General features: G+C 49.3%; 1 protein-coding gene across 5 annotated transcripts in view; it reads right to left on the bottom strand.

Annotated features, from left to right (window-relative positions):
• The window catches only part of KIAA0513 (KIAA0513 ortholog), a 38293-nt gene extending 24619 nt beyond the window's left edge, over nt 1-13674 (bottom strand). For 4 of the 5 annotated variants that reach the window (XM_058155483.1, XM_058155482.1, XM_058155484.1 and 1 more), the window contains exon 1: nt 4222-4392. The gene's annotated coding sequence lies outside the window, so the exon portion shown is untranslated. Of the gene's footprint in view, nt 1-4221; nt 4393-13352 lie in introns of those variants that run through there. The other variant, XM_058155486.1, reaches the window with a different exon arrangement.
• Nucleotides 13675-14080: the final 406 nt, after the last annotated feature.

Here is a 14080-nt window from a genome sequence, read left to right as displayed (position 1 = left end):
GCTGTAAAGCACTATGAAGCGGTAAATAAGTCTAAGCACTATTGTTATTGCCAGTGCCATCAATTTAATATTCATGAATTTGGACAAACTCGGAGAACAGGGGAGTCTGGCATGCTGTGGTCCATGCGGTCACAAAGAGCCCAACACAACTTAGCATCTGAACCACAACAACAACAAAATACAGTGCACACTTTGAGGCTGCATAGCTGTCTACACTCCCCTCCTCTTTCAAAGCCACTGTAGCTACTTCCCCAGAGCCCCATCAAAAGCTGCCATGGAAAAGCCATTTTAAATTCCTAAAGACATCCTTAAAGACTTTTTTGGAGTGGGATCCTCCGCTTTGGTTGACCTTGTGGAACATTCAGTTGAGGTATAATTGATCGTTTCAGGCCTGAGTTTCTTGTTTCATCTTTCTTTGCTCGCTTGGTCAGTCACCTCCTGCCCCTAATCTCTGGGACTGCCCTACGTTTTTGCTCCTGTAAACAGACTCTGCAAACCTCTTCAATATCATCCTCAAGAGAAGCCGAGCTAGAAAGGGGCCGGGGGCAGAGCCAAGAGAAGTCGAGAGCTCTCTTTGAAGCCAACAGCTGCAATTTAAGCCCCCTCCACAACCTGTATTTAAAAGGCTGCTGGGCCCACCTCCCTTCTCGCAATGGCACTTTTAAAAACAGGCCGTTATCACACTTCAACTGAGGGGTGCAATTTGCCTGATTATGGTGTTAAAACCTGCAGGCCCATCTGTGCCCTCCACCCAACAAAGAACAGCAGAGTGTCACGCAATTCAGGTTGTGCCAACCGACTGGCATGGGCGAATAGGGAGGCAACGAACAACCCTGTCCACAACCAGCTGGCTGAGTCCTGACAGGCTGAGGTCTGCAAGAGAAGCTTTTCCAAGAGAACTGGAGTGTTGAAAAGCCAGTGCCCCAAGCCCCAGCCACTGGGGTGTTGAAAAACTGGGACAGGGCTATCGAAAATCTATTTTTATCTGCCGACAAGGGGAAAAAGAAGGTATAAACTTGATCAGTTCCATCTCCATTCAGGGTCCCTGGCCGCCGCCCCGCTCCCCTCCAACAAAATCACATTTTTAGGAAAAGCAACCGAGTGGGGAGTCAACAGGAATAGAAACGGGGCCACCACCGAGAAGGTCTATTTTTTGTGGTTCTGCCCGATGTCCATCCCTAATACAGCGGCTGGATTCCCACAACAGACTGAGCCACCAACTTCCCAGACCTATTTTAAGCTTTCATGTGTGATTTGAATCCATCCAGAAAGCGCAACATGGAACAGGAATGCATCAGGGTCCCAAAACTTGGATTTTGCAGTATCTTTTTAGAAGAAATTCTCTTGTCCTTTCATGTATCAATTACTCCATTCCAATCTTCTAATAAAATATACGATCTATAATCCCATAGAATCAACTTGTCATACAATATTCTGTAGTATTTTTCTTGTTGCTGATTCAGTGCATATATACCCAGCAGAAGAATCTTTTTTGTTTCTAATGTAAGTTCAATAGCAATATATCTTCCACGAATATCTGCCTCTATTAACTTAGCTGGTATAGCCTTTCTTAAATATACCACTATGCCATTTTTCTTATCCAAAGCTGAAGCAACAAAATGTTTACCTAATTTTGAATTTATTAAGTATTTTTGATCTGATAGTTTAGTATGTGTCTCTTGTAAACAAATCACATCATTTTTAAATTGTTTCAAATAATGAAATATTTTTCTTCTTTTCTGAGCTGAATTCAAACCATTGACATTCCAGGTCAGAATTTTATTTGCCATTACTGGCTTCCTGAAGCTTTTGAGCAATCAGCTGAAGATCCTCCTCCCATATCTTCGGCCTTGCTCCTCCCACTGCTTCTGTAACAGGATCCTGACTTTTGCTTTGAATTTGTTGCTCCTTTGGATTTTGCAGTATCAAGATCGAGTGAGGTACGCAAAGGCCTTCAAATGACTCAATGGTGCTCAATTCCATCCTCTCCTTTGGAAGCGAACTTCTGTTTCTCTATGGAGATTCTCAAGTCATCCAGGTCATGGTTGTCCCAAAGGTGCTTTTTCAAAAGGCAACTGGACTTTGTTTTTGCTTGAAGGCATTTCACTTCTCATCCAAGAAGCTTCTTCAGTTCTGACTGAATGGTGGAAGATGGAAGGATTTGTATTCTTGTACACTTGTATTCAAGGATTTATACTCCTTGCAGACAGCTGGTCATTTGCATTCTTCCCGAAAGCCGTTGAGGCCACTTGGAGGTTTATCTGTGTCCTCAGGATAACCTGAATAGTGCAAATAGGTGTGCAACCTTCTTGACACTGCTGAAAAAACTTGTGTTGTAAACAGGAGATCGGAGTCCATTTTTACTCATGGATTTGCCACCGACATCTCTTTCTCCATCCCCATCCCATCCCATCCCGGTCTTTGGCTGGCACCAGCACCCACATGCAGCCTCCAGCTCTGTTTGATGCTTTGGGGAGCTGAATGGGCTCATTTCTCAAGCTGAAAGCATATATTATTTTCCCAGCTGGACTCTGCCCTCTCCCCGGCTGAGCAGCCCCACAATTCCTCCTGCTTTGTACCGGGCCCTCCCCTTAAATAATTATCCCCTTTCAAGGAAGGGAAGGGTGATGCAGCACCAGCTGCTTGTGCCGAATCAACCTGCTCTTTGCTCCTGACAGGAAGGAGGATGAGCTGTCCAGACCCCCCCACACACACAGCTCCCCTCAGCCTGCAAAGCTGCAGAGAGGAATTCAGCGGCTTTGGAAAGCAGGAGAAACTAAGCATCTCACAAACGCAGCTCTCCCCAAGAGTCCTCTTGGCAAATGCCCACACAGTGCAGACACACATTCCGTGCCCCAGGGATTGGGAAATCTGGAAACGGCATTCAGTTCAGACTGGGGATCGATCCGGCAATTCTGGAGTTTTAAGTTCCAGAAAAGTGTGTGTGGGGGGGTCACAAATGCAACCGAAGTCAACCTTCCCCTCTCATTAAACCTGACAGAATTGCTCCCAAAGGTACAACAGAACAAGCATTTGCAAGAAATTAAGGATAATAAATAAGGGAGGGAGGGAGGGAGAGAGAAGAGAAAGGAAGGCAAGAAGGCAGGCAGGAAAGAAGGAAGGCAGGAAGGAAAGGAAGGAGGGAGGGAGGGAGGGAGGGAGGGAAGGAAGAAAGGAAGGAAGGAAGGAAGGAAGGAGGGAAGGGACAAGATGCTTAACACAATGTAAGCCGCCCTGAGTCTTCGGAGAAGGGCGGGATATAAATTCAAATTAAAAAAAAAAGATAAAATGAAGTTGAGAGAAGGCAGGAAGGAAGGAAGGAAGGAAGGTTTTAAAATAAAAGCAAATATGCCTTTGGTCCAAAGTTTACGAAAATCCTTCATCTTCATGCAGGCATCCTCACTTTTTGAAGCCCAAACTCACATGCTCCGTTTTATTTCTTCAGTTGACAAAGCTCGATTTCAAACCCGTAAAGAATCCAACAGACAGACAATCCAACAGACATGGTAAAGAAAAGTTACCCCTCTTCAGTTTAATCCGTGGTCCATAATTACAGCAAACCCCCCACCTCCAACACAGCCTTCAGATCCCTGGCCCAGAGCAAAGGCTCAATCCCTCCAGCAAAACCACCCGGTTCCCCCCACCCCCGCTTGCCCTCCAAGGCTGTTCTACAAGATCGTGGGACACAACATTACCTGCTCCCGGTCTGGCCTTCGAATGTAGGCGAGCTACGGATGCGAGCAGGAGGAAAAACTCATTCTGGCCCAGAGCGGCTGGAAGGGGGGAGGATTCCTACATAACCTGCTGAGCAATTCAGCCCTCGTTTCCATTTGCTGCGTGATGCGCATCGCCAGCCTCCCATGCCTCGTTCCGAGGGAGACCCAGAGATACACCGCAGCCCCGAGCCCCCATCTCCAAGCTTCAGGGACGGCCTGAGAGCCAGCCAGCCATGCCAGGGAAATCCCCATGGTCAGTTCACACCACGGAGTTCTCTTGAGACCTGGGATTGTGGTCCCAAGGAGATCCTCTGAGACCTCTTGGCCACAAAGAAAACACCACAATTCTGAGGACGTCTACACCAAGGCACTCTTCCCAGCTGGAAAGGTAGGAGTCATCATCTCCACCTGAGATCCAGGTACGGTCATCTGCTCCAACTTCCACACCCCTGGTGGCTGAGAATAGAGCAGACCTCAGGGTGAGGAGTGCAGGAGCTGGACTTACCCACAAGCCCCAGTAGGGAGATCCGGAGCCAGGCAGCCGGCTTGGGCACCTCTGGATAGAAAGCAAGCAGGAAAGCGGCACAGCTGGAGGGGGAGAGAGAAAGTCTCCTGGTGTTCAACTTCACACCGGAGAAACCACGAAGTGCAGATGATGATCCAAACACAAACACGTCTCGTCTCTCCTCTCCCAGTTAACCTGCTGAAACCACGTCAGAGAAGGGGGGGGGAGAAATCTCCCTGTGACTCACACTCAATGACATTTGAGAGAGAGAGAGAGACACAAACACACACAAAGAACCAGCCCAGCAGAGGCAGAAGGAAAATCTTATCAGGATTTAGCAAGTGGTTCCTTCTTCCATGGGAAATGCGAAATTGGGGTAGGAGCGGAAGGCATCCACCCCAAGCGACGTCTCAACGGTTGACCTTGGATGGACGGCAGCGGAAAGTCCTGGTGTAAGATTAACGAGGAGCCCCAGACGAAACAAAAGGGTTTGATCTCAAGCCCCCAAACTGGAAGCCCAGAGGGAGCTGCTGACACAGGCAAAGTGAGTCTCTGCGTCACAGTTGTGCAGCGAATGCTCCCCCTGGAAAAATTCTACGTTAACACGTCGAATGAGCGTCTATCTTGGCTTGTCGCGATCCGGGATGCAGACATCTCTGCATCGCGGGCAGGTGATGAGTTTGCCCTCCCAAAGATCACAAAAACCATATTCCCCTGCAAGGGCTGACGTACTGTGCAGGTCTACTCAACGGCTATGAAGCTTAAAGTGGAGTAGGAAACCTTTTGAGATATGACGGAATACTATTTGCACGCACAGAGTACACAGAGGAGCAACCAAGATGATTAGGGGACTGGAGGCTGAAGTGTATGATGAACAGTTGCAGGAACTGGGAATGTATTGTCCAACTGAGAGAAGGACTATAGATCAGGGGCTCCAACCATGGCAACTTTAAGCCTGGTGGACTTCAACTCCCAGAATTCCCCAGCCAGCTTTGCTGGCTGGGGGGTTCTGGGAGTTGAAGTCCACCAGGCTTAAAGTTGCCATGGTTGGAGACCCCTGCTATAGATGACATGATAGACATCTTCCAACATTTGAGGGGCTATCAAAGAGAAGAGGGGGTCTCCAAAGCACCTGAGATAAGGACAAGAAGTGATGGATGGAAACTAATCAAGGAGAGATTTCAACTTAGAATTAAGGAGAGATTTGTTGACCGTGAGAACAATTAATCAGTAGAGCGGCTTGCCTTCAGAAATTGCAGATGTTTCAACACTGGAGGTTTTTAAGAAGAGGCTGGACTACCATTTCTCCTAAATGGTAGAGGGCCGTGATGGCGAACCTATGGCACGCATAGCCATATTGGTGGGCATGCAAGCTCAGCTCCACCAGCTGATTTTTCAGGCCTTCCGCACCCCACCCCACCCCGACCCTTCTGGACCCACTGGCAGTAGGGAAACAAGCTGTTACCTACCTCTGAAGGGCCGGGGTGGGATGGGGTGGGGTGCGGAAGGCCTGTTTTTTGCTCTCCCCAGACTCCAGAGCCTTTCTAGGAGCCTGGGGAGGGGCAAAACAGCCTCCCCTCCCCCCGAGGCTCTCTGGAGGCTAGAAACGGCCCATTTGCCAACTTCCAATGGGACTGGAAGGCCCGTTGTTTGCTCTCTTAGTTGGCAAACAGGCCGTTTCCGGCCTCCAGGGGGTTGGGGGAGGCTGTTTTGGCTCCCCCAGGCTCCTAGGGAGGCTCTAGCATGGGTAGCGGGGAGGGGGGTGACGCACATGTGGGGGCGGATTATGGGTGTAGGCACACGCACGCACAATCCCCCCCACGCTCCCCTCCACTTTTGGCATGCAATGGCAAAAAAGTTCGCCATCACTGGTATGGGGTCTGCTGCTTGGGAAAGAGGTTGGACTAGAAGACCTCCAAGGTCCCTTCCAACTCCGTTATTCCGTCACCTTATTCCCAACAGAGCCCAAATATGCTCCAACCCCTCAGTCCCAAAGTGCATTCCTCAAAGCACAGAGCATCCTTCGGCTCTGCCTCGAAGCCAAATGCTTGCCTCTTGATCAGAGACCGAGATTGTTTGCGGAAAGGCAGGTTTCAAAAGAGCTGCGTGGGATAGCGGTACGCCGGGGGCAGCTGGCAGCCCTTTGAAATCCATTTCGCTTTAGGCAGAGCTGGCAGCTTCAATTTAGGCAAAGCCGTGGTCTCCTCGCTCCCACTTTTGCGCTTGGAAATGAGCAGCGTTTCGTTCCTCGCCGTCTGAGCGAGCGGAGCCACGTGGACAGCCACTCGTGGTCTCCAGCACAGCTTGAGACGGCCACCCCCGCAGGAGGCTGTCTGCGCCTACGGCTGCCACCCCTTCGCGGTGCAAGGACCTTCCAGCAATGGGGTTCTGTCGAGTCCTTCACCCCAGCATATTCTAGGAACAGACGAGGGGCTTTTCGTTCTGTTGTGCATTTTGGCAGCTGCAGGCTGTAGGTTTCTCTCCTTCCAAGGGTGTCATCTCGATTCTCGATCAAAAACTCATAATAAATGCAAACCTATAATGTCGGATAACCATTGCCTCTCTCCTTTTCTTGGAGAGACCCTTGACATTCCCCCCCCCCCCATTCCTGGACGTTTGACAGCAACGCCTAGAAATCTTTGCAAGCTAGCAAAATGTCCTCGGAGTCAAGATGAGATCTCTGCTGCTCCTTTCTCCAAAAAATGAGAGACAAATCTGGCTCTATCACACCCGTATGTAGTGTGTGGTGATGTTTTGCTGTCAGTTCTCTGCATTCATCATTTTTGGGCCTCCTTTGGGAAATCAACGGAATAGCGGTGGTAGGAGGAAGAAAGCGAAGGAAGCAACTGCCAGGTCTCTCCTTCTGTTGCTCCACCAGCTTTCTAAGCCAGTAAAAATAATTACTTGCAATGAGGCAGGAAATGAACAGCCAGCCAGTCGGGCTCTAACTTCATTTCAGCCAGGCCTGATGAAAGCTAACCCAGCTTTTATTCACCCTGTCTTGGACAGACCTGAATTTTGGGTTGTTTCCAGCTTGGAAGCATGTTTTTTTTTCCTTCAGTCAGAAGGCAGGGCCTAGGCCAGGAGCCAGCAACTGTGGCCCCTTTACGACCTGTGGACTGCAGCTCTCAGAATTCTGCAAGCAGAGGACTTGGGGAGCATCTCAGTCTGAATAGAGCTAGAAGGGACCTTGGAGGTCTTCTAGTCCAACCCCCTGCTCAAGCAGGAGACCTGTGTCATTTCAGACAAATGGCTGTCCAGTCTCTTCTTAAAAACCTCCAGTGATGAGGAAGGAAAGAAGGAAGGAAGGAAGGAAGGAAGGAAGGAAGGAAGGAAGGAAGGAAGGAAGGAAGGAAGGAAAGAAAGAGATGGGAGGTAGGGAGAGGGGGGGGGAGGAAAAAAGAGGAAGGGAGGGAGGGAGGGAGGAGGGAGGGAAGGAAGGAAGGAAGGAAGGAAGGAAGGAAGGAAGGAAGGAAGGAAGGAAGGAAGGAAGGAAGGAAGGAAGAATAACTGAGTTGGAAGGGATCTTGGAGATCTTCTAGTCCAACCCCCTGCTCAAGCAGGAGACCTGTGTCATTTCAGACAAATGGCTGTCCAGTCTCTTCTTGAAAACCTCCACCGTTGGAGCACCCGCAACTTCTGGAGGCAAGCTGTTCCACTGGTTAATCGATCTGTCAGGAAGTTTCTCCTTAGTTCCAGGTTGCTTCTCTCTTTGATTAGTTTCCATCCATTGTTTCCTTCTCCTTGACTGCATCCAGCAAATGACTGGCTGGCTCAGGAATTCTGGGAGTTGAAGTCCACAGGTCGTAAAGGGCCCTGGCCTCGGATCGTGTGGGAAGGCAGAGATCCTACCCAAAGAACAGGAGACTGGTGGAACCAACGAGCCAAGCGCTGATGAAGTCAAGGAGATGCCAAAGTAGCCCTCTGCTTGTGGGAAGTCCCTCAATTCCAGGTAGTTCTAAGTTATGGAAAAGCTTGAAGTCAACTGCAGGTCCCAACGTCCTCAGCCATCTAGATTGAGGTTCCTGGAAATTGCCTGTCACTTTCAGCTCCGGGTGCTGCATTTTAAACCATTCAAGGCAAATGCAGAAAAAAAGCAATGAAGACGTGGGAATTAGAGATCAAGGTCTGCAAAGCGAGACGGAAGGAAGCAACCATGTTTAGCCTTGAGAAAAGATGACCGGGGGGAAGAGAACAGCTTCCGCTAGGATGTTAAAGCATACAAGAAGCTTAATACAAGGCCCAGAAATCATCGATGCAACCTGTCATTTCCCCCCCCAGAACACATTATTACAGTTCTACAAGTTGACACCTATTTAATATCCTCTTTTCTGGCACTTTAAAGATGAACTTTTTATTAGCTAATGATGCCGCCTTTGGCCAGGCTACAGGTTGCCAGTTTCTGAATGAAAGCCGCTGGGCTAAGAGCTGAATCACTTGTCCATCAAAGCCCCTTCTTAGCTGAATCCTTTTGAACCTGTCACAAGACTGTCCCGCATTCCTGTGGTACCTGAGCTCCTTGGGCAGGTGTGAGCCGCAAAGCACATGGTTTCTCCAGCAAGGCAAGGCAAGGCTCGCACACAGATAAGCTGTCAAGCATTAAATATTTCTTTGCCAGCTCACCGGGGAACTTTTGCAAGCTCCATTCAGGCATGACCCTGTCACCGGCGATGACAAATGGACAATAGAATTGTTTCCCCTTTTGCCTCTCCTTGAAGGAGGAACTACCACAGGTGAGACTAAAGTGGTTTTGCCGAACTGAATTTTGGTTTTCCAAGAACTTGACTGTTGCAAAAAAAAAAAAAAAGGCTGTAAAATTGGGCACAAGCTGCTGGTGATTCACTTAACAACCGGCACAACTGGCTCAATTTATGACCGTAATTCCAGGCTCAATTCCAGTCTTAAACCGAGGATTTCTCATACTACCAATCAAAGCCCTTCGACAAGTTACCAAATTGCTCAGAGCTACGCCAGGAACGTTTAGACCTACCTGGCTAAGCTTGCTAACCTACTTTTTCAACCACGCAACCGTGGCTGGATTTAGCTGTCCTTCCAATTTTTGGCCCAATGCTCTTTTTCTGGGCACCCCCCCCCTTTTCTTCCTCCTCTGCCTGAGGATGCAGATAAGAGGTTTCCAAAGAGCTTAATTCCCTATCGCTGCCAGTGGTGGAACCTCTGCTTTAAAGAGCTTTTCTTTGACCTCTTCGCCCCAGAAAGCCAAAGCCACGGCTGAGAGGTTCCAGCTCTCCTGCTGTTTCGGGAAGGACGAGCAAGGAGGTTGTCAGGGGGTCTGACTAGCATCCCTGCCACTGGTGGAAATGTTGGCCTGGTAACTGAATTACCCAATGGTTACACAACACCACAATTGCAGCCTGCCACTTTCCCCCCTCCCCTTTTTGTTGGGGAAGAGGTGGCTGGCGCAGGCTTGGAGAAAACGGGGGCAGCTCACAGGGCGCCCGAGGGCAGAGTTAAAAGGCAGAACAAGCCACCGCACCGAAAGCAGCAAGGCGGGCTTCTAGGTTCCCTCTGTGTGTGTGTGTGTGTGTGTATGTGTGTGTGTTGTCAGCTTTCTGGTCTCCTGAAACTGCCGCTTTGCTTTGTGCAGGAAAAAGCATTTCACGGGGGAAAAGCTAAGAAAAGCAGGATGTGTGAGCTCTTCCCGCTTGTAGCATCCTTTGCCAAATTAAAGATCCGGCTGCTTTAATTAAGTGACATCACCCAGTGGTCTCTCTGGTTGAGGATGACGCAAATAGCCGGCGCGACAGGCCATCCGCACTGCAAAGGCTTCTTTGAATTTCCGATTTTAGGGATTCGGAAAAGGCCATTCTAGCAAGCCAAGAGATCTGGCAGTTGTGTAACTTATTTTTAAAATAGCACAACCTTGCTTTTGGTCATATGTATCACAGCTTCGTGCTCTGGGCTGCTCCGGGCCTTTTGGTTTACATCAGGCTTTGCTCATCCATGACATGATTGCCTATTGGATGACATTCTGAAATTAAGAGATGTTATCTAGTTGCGTTTATGGCATCAAGCATGAAAAGACAGTTCAGTTTTGCTTCGAAAGGAGTTCAGTTCTCCTCACGTGTGTCCGTTCCGTGCATTTAATCACCCCAAACAGAAGAAAAACTCAAATAAACCGCAATTCCTCCCTATCACTTTCAGCTTTGAGAATTACCTAATTATGCTGGTTAATAAGAATGGGTTTATTTTATTTAGTTGTTCAATTTATACAGTGCGAGTCCTTGACTTACAACAGCTCATTGAGTGACCGTTCAAAGTTACGACACTTATAACTCTGTTTCACACTTACGACCATTGCAGCATCCCAGTGGTCAAAATTCAGACCCTTGGCAACTGATATTTATGACGGTCGCAGTGTCCCGGATCATGTGATCCCCTTTGCGACCTTCTGACAGGCAAACTCAACGGGAAAGCCAGGTTCACTTAACAACCAAGTTCCCAACTTATCAACCGCAGTGATCCACTTAACAACCATGGCAAGAAATGTCATAAAATGAGGCAAAACTCACTTAACAAATGTTACACTTAACATAAATTTTGCACTCAATTGTGGTCATCAGTAAATCTTTGATCATGTGACCGTGGGGATGTTGCAACAGTCACGTGGAGAAAAAAAAAGTCATTTTTTCCAACGTTACACTTTTGTAATTTTGAACTAAATGAAGTGTCCCTTTGTCACTAAATGGACTGTTGTAAGTTGAGGACCACCTCTACTAAACCTGCTTGTGTGAACACAGTTGGGAGGCAAGAATACCCACAAGAAGCTGAATTGATGGCCCTGCCCTCCCTGAGATCACTCAGAAATGGTTTCATTCTGGGAAGATGTGAAATTCTTGAAAAAAAGATCAGCATTTCCTTGTTGGGAAAAGGCAGGGACTGTATTGCTTCACGCTTCAACCCACAACCCTCAGCAATGCACCAAAACTCCTCCGAGCAAAATCACACATTTTGTCCTCGGCTTTTTCTCAGCCGCGCTCAACCTGCAGTTGTGACTTAGCCCAGCGTGCCAAACCCCAACCGATTCGGGTCCAAGCTACACACATTTTGCTATACGTTCCTTTCATCTCGACCAGCTGAAAAGTAAACCAAGAATCCAGCTTGTTGACTTTCTTAAAATGCCGCACTGTACATTTTACAACTTCCCTCTTCTGCAAATAGGTGGAGGTTAATAAAAAGCCGTTCTCCAGGAGAAATGAGCAAGAGGAGGAAAGCAATTGTCTCATTTGATCTTGGTAAAACTGACCGGACTTAATTATTTAAAAAAAAAAAAGCACACACAGTTTTGACCTTAAACCATGTTGGTCAAATCGGGACACTGCCTTTCTGAAGTGGAGCGTGATCTCTTTGCAAGACCTCAACCACAAAGTCCAAGCATTCAGTGGCTGAGGATTTGGCACTGGTACGATCTGAGTAAGATGTGTGAAGCTCACAGCTTTGTGAGATTGTGAAAGTCTTTACAAGTTGAAGTCACAAGACCTGGGTTAGAAGTTAGATTCCATCAACCAGGAAAGAATGGGTTGTATCTTCTTCCCCTTAAATATGGGGGAGGGGGTGGTTTGGCCTGAGCTTTGTTGATTTTTCCTCTCAGGATAAGGCTAAAAATGAGACAAAGATTCACAGATAAGGGGAAACTGGTGCACAAAATGGCACAGCTGGATAATAAATATCAAAGAGCTGTTACAGAGGTTAAAAGCCTGGCTGCAGAGAGGAGGAAGAATAGCCTAGAGCAGTGATGGCTAACCTGTTTGCAGTCACATGCAAAAAGCGGGGCGGGGGGGGGAGCGTGGATGGGGAACAGGGAGGGTTGCACACGTTTGTGCCCACACCCATAATTCAATGAGTCCTGCACCCCTTGCATGCACGTGTGACACCCCCCGCTCCCCCCGCTTTTGGCACACAATGGCCCGGTGGGCCCGGTAGGCCTGTTTTTCACCCTCCCCAGCTCCAGTGGCTTTCTTGGAGCCAGGGGAGAGTGAAAACCACCTCCCCCCCCCACTCCGAGGCCCTCCAGAGGCTGGAAACGGCTCGTTTCCTAACTTCCAGTGGGACCAGAAGGCCCGAAAATCAGCTGGCCGGTCCACACATGTGCGCTGGAGGTGAGCTAGGGCAACGCTCATGTGCCCACAGATATGACTTCGTGCGCCACCTGTGCCACTTGTGCCATAGGTTCTCCATCACCGGCCTAGAGGAAAGCCTCCAGATGTACCCATTGGCCCTGCAGAGTAGGACCTCTTCCAAAGCAGGCCAGGAAAGAAATGCCAAGCAGCTGTTTGTCACCTCCCCCAGCTGTTCAAGAGAGTCACAAATCCCTTCCTTGGCAGGCAGGAACCAGCTCGGCTAGACGGTCTTGCCAACAAAAGCTCCTTCCAAGCTTTAAAAGTTTGCATGCTGGTGTACAAACCTTCCACTTGCTTAGTAAATCTCCTAGTGGTCTCCTTTCTAAGTCTTCTGAGCTTTTCAAGCACAGTCAAGGCTGGATAAGTGCTGCCACCTAGCTGGATATCCCGAAAAATGAATCTATTGGAAAAACTCCTACACAGTAATTCTGCCTTCATCTGCCATTCTTACTTATTAGAGGAACTGAAGACGTTCCTTGGATGAAGTCTTGTGAAGGTAAAAAAAAACAAAAAGCAAGAAAGTCCAGCCGCCTTTTGAAAAAGCACATTTGGGACAACCACGACCTGGATGATTGGGGAGCTCCACAGACATTAACCAGAAATTAAATAATATTTTACTGCACTATTTTGCACCAATCCAGACTGCCTGTTAGAACAGGGGTCTCCAACCTTGGCAACTTTAAGACTTGTGGGCTTTAACTCCCAGGAATTCCTCAGCCTGCAAAGCAAAGCTGGCTGAGGAATTCTGGGAGTTAAAGTCCACAAGTCTTAAAGTTTGCCAAGATTGGGGACCCCTGTAAGTTAGAATATCAAGGGGGAAATGGAGAGATTCACCCAGCTGAGCCAGCCAGTCTACCAGATCCTAGATCTAGGAACCCAAGCTCTGAATCAAGACTACCCAGCCAATGCCATTCGTCCTGCTTTTCTACAAGTTGCAAAACGTCGCCAGGCTCGCCACCCCCAGGAAATCCCTCCCTCCCTTCTGGATCTCACCTGGAGATCAGCTGCTTGTCCAAGCCGAGCCACCAAACCAGGGTTTGTTGCAAAGGTCTGGCCAACTTTTCCTTTTCGTTAGCAGGAACCCGCTGCCTCCGATCAGCTGGCAGTTTTGACGCCTTTTTTAAGACAGCCCCCCCAAAAAATCAAAAATAAAAATTGGGGAGTGTGTGTGGAACCTATTAGAGCCCCGACCGGATCTTGGCCGGCAGTCGCAGCGTTAAAAGTAAAGACCGGGAGGAGGAAAGAGGAAAACGCCAGCCAAGCCAAACAGCAGCTCTGCAGGGAAAGGCGCTTGCCGGAGCGCAGCCAGAGGGAAAGGTGACCGCGGGGCAGGCGTCATGCCGGGGCACCTGCCGGAGGTTGCAAGCCTGCATCCACACGAGCTTCGTTGGGACCGTGCAAGGCAGGCCAACCGGGGCCTCGGCTCGCCCGGGTCTCGCTCAGCTGGTCTCCAGCCTCCAGAAGCCGGAGCAGGCCGGCTTTAGAGCTCAGCCCATGGCCAGGAGCTCGAGAAGGGCTGGAAAGGAGAGCAGCACGGGGCCGTGGGGTGGGTGGGACGCGGAAAGGCAGGCAAGCCGAGAGAGGAGGGGGCTCTGCACGGACCCTCCCGCCCCGCCCCGCTCCCCCACTTGGCCCGGAGATGCCCCGGGGCCAGGCGAAGCGCTCTGTACGTGCCCAGGGGCGCCCTGCCCGCCCCACGCCGCCCCTACCTTGGCCGCCGC

The sequence above is a fragment of the Ahaetulla prasina genome, chromosome 12 (genome assembly GCF_028640845.1).
Source record: "Ahaetulla prasina isolate Xishuangbanna chromosome 12, ASM2864084v1, whole genome shotgun sequence".
Classification (NCBI taxonomy): Eukaryota; Metazoa; Chordata; class Lepidosauria; order Squamata; family Colubridae; genus Ahaetulla; species Ahaetulla prasina.
This window is presented reverse-complemented; position numbering and strand designations above follow the sequence as displayed.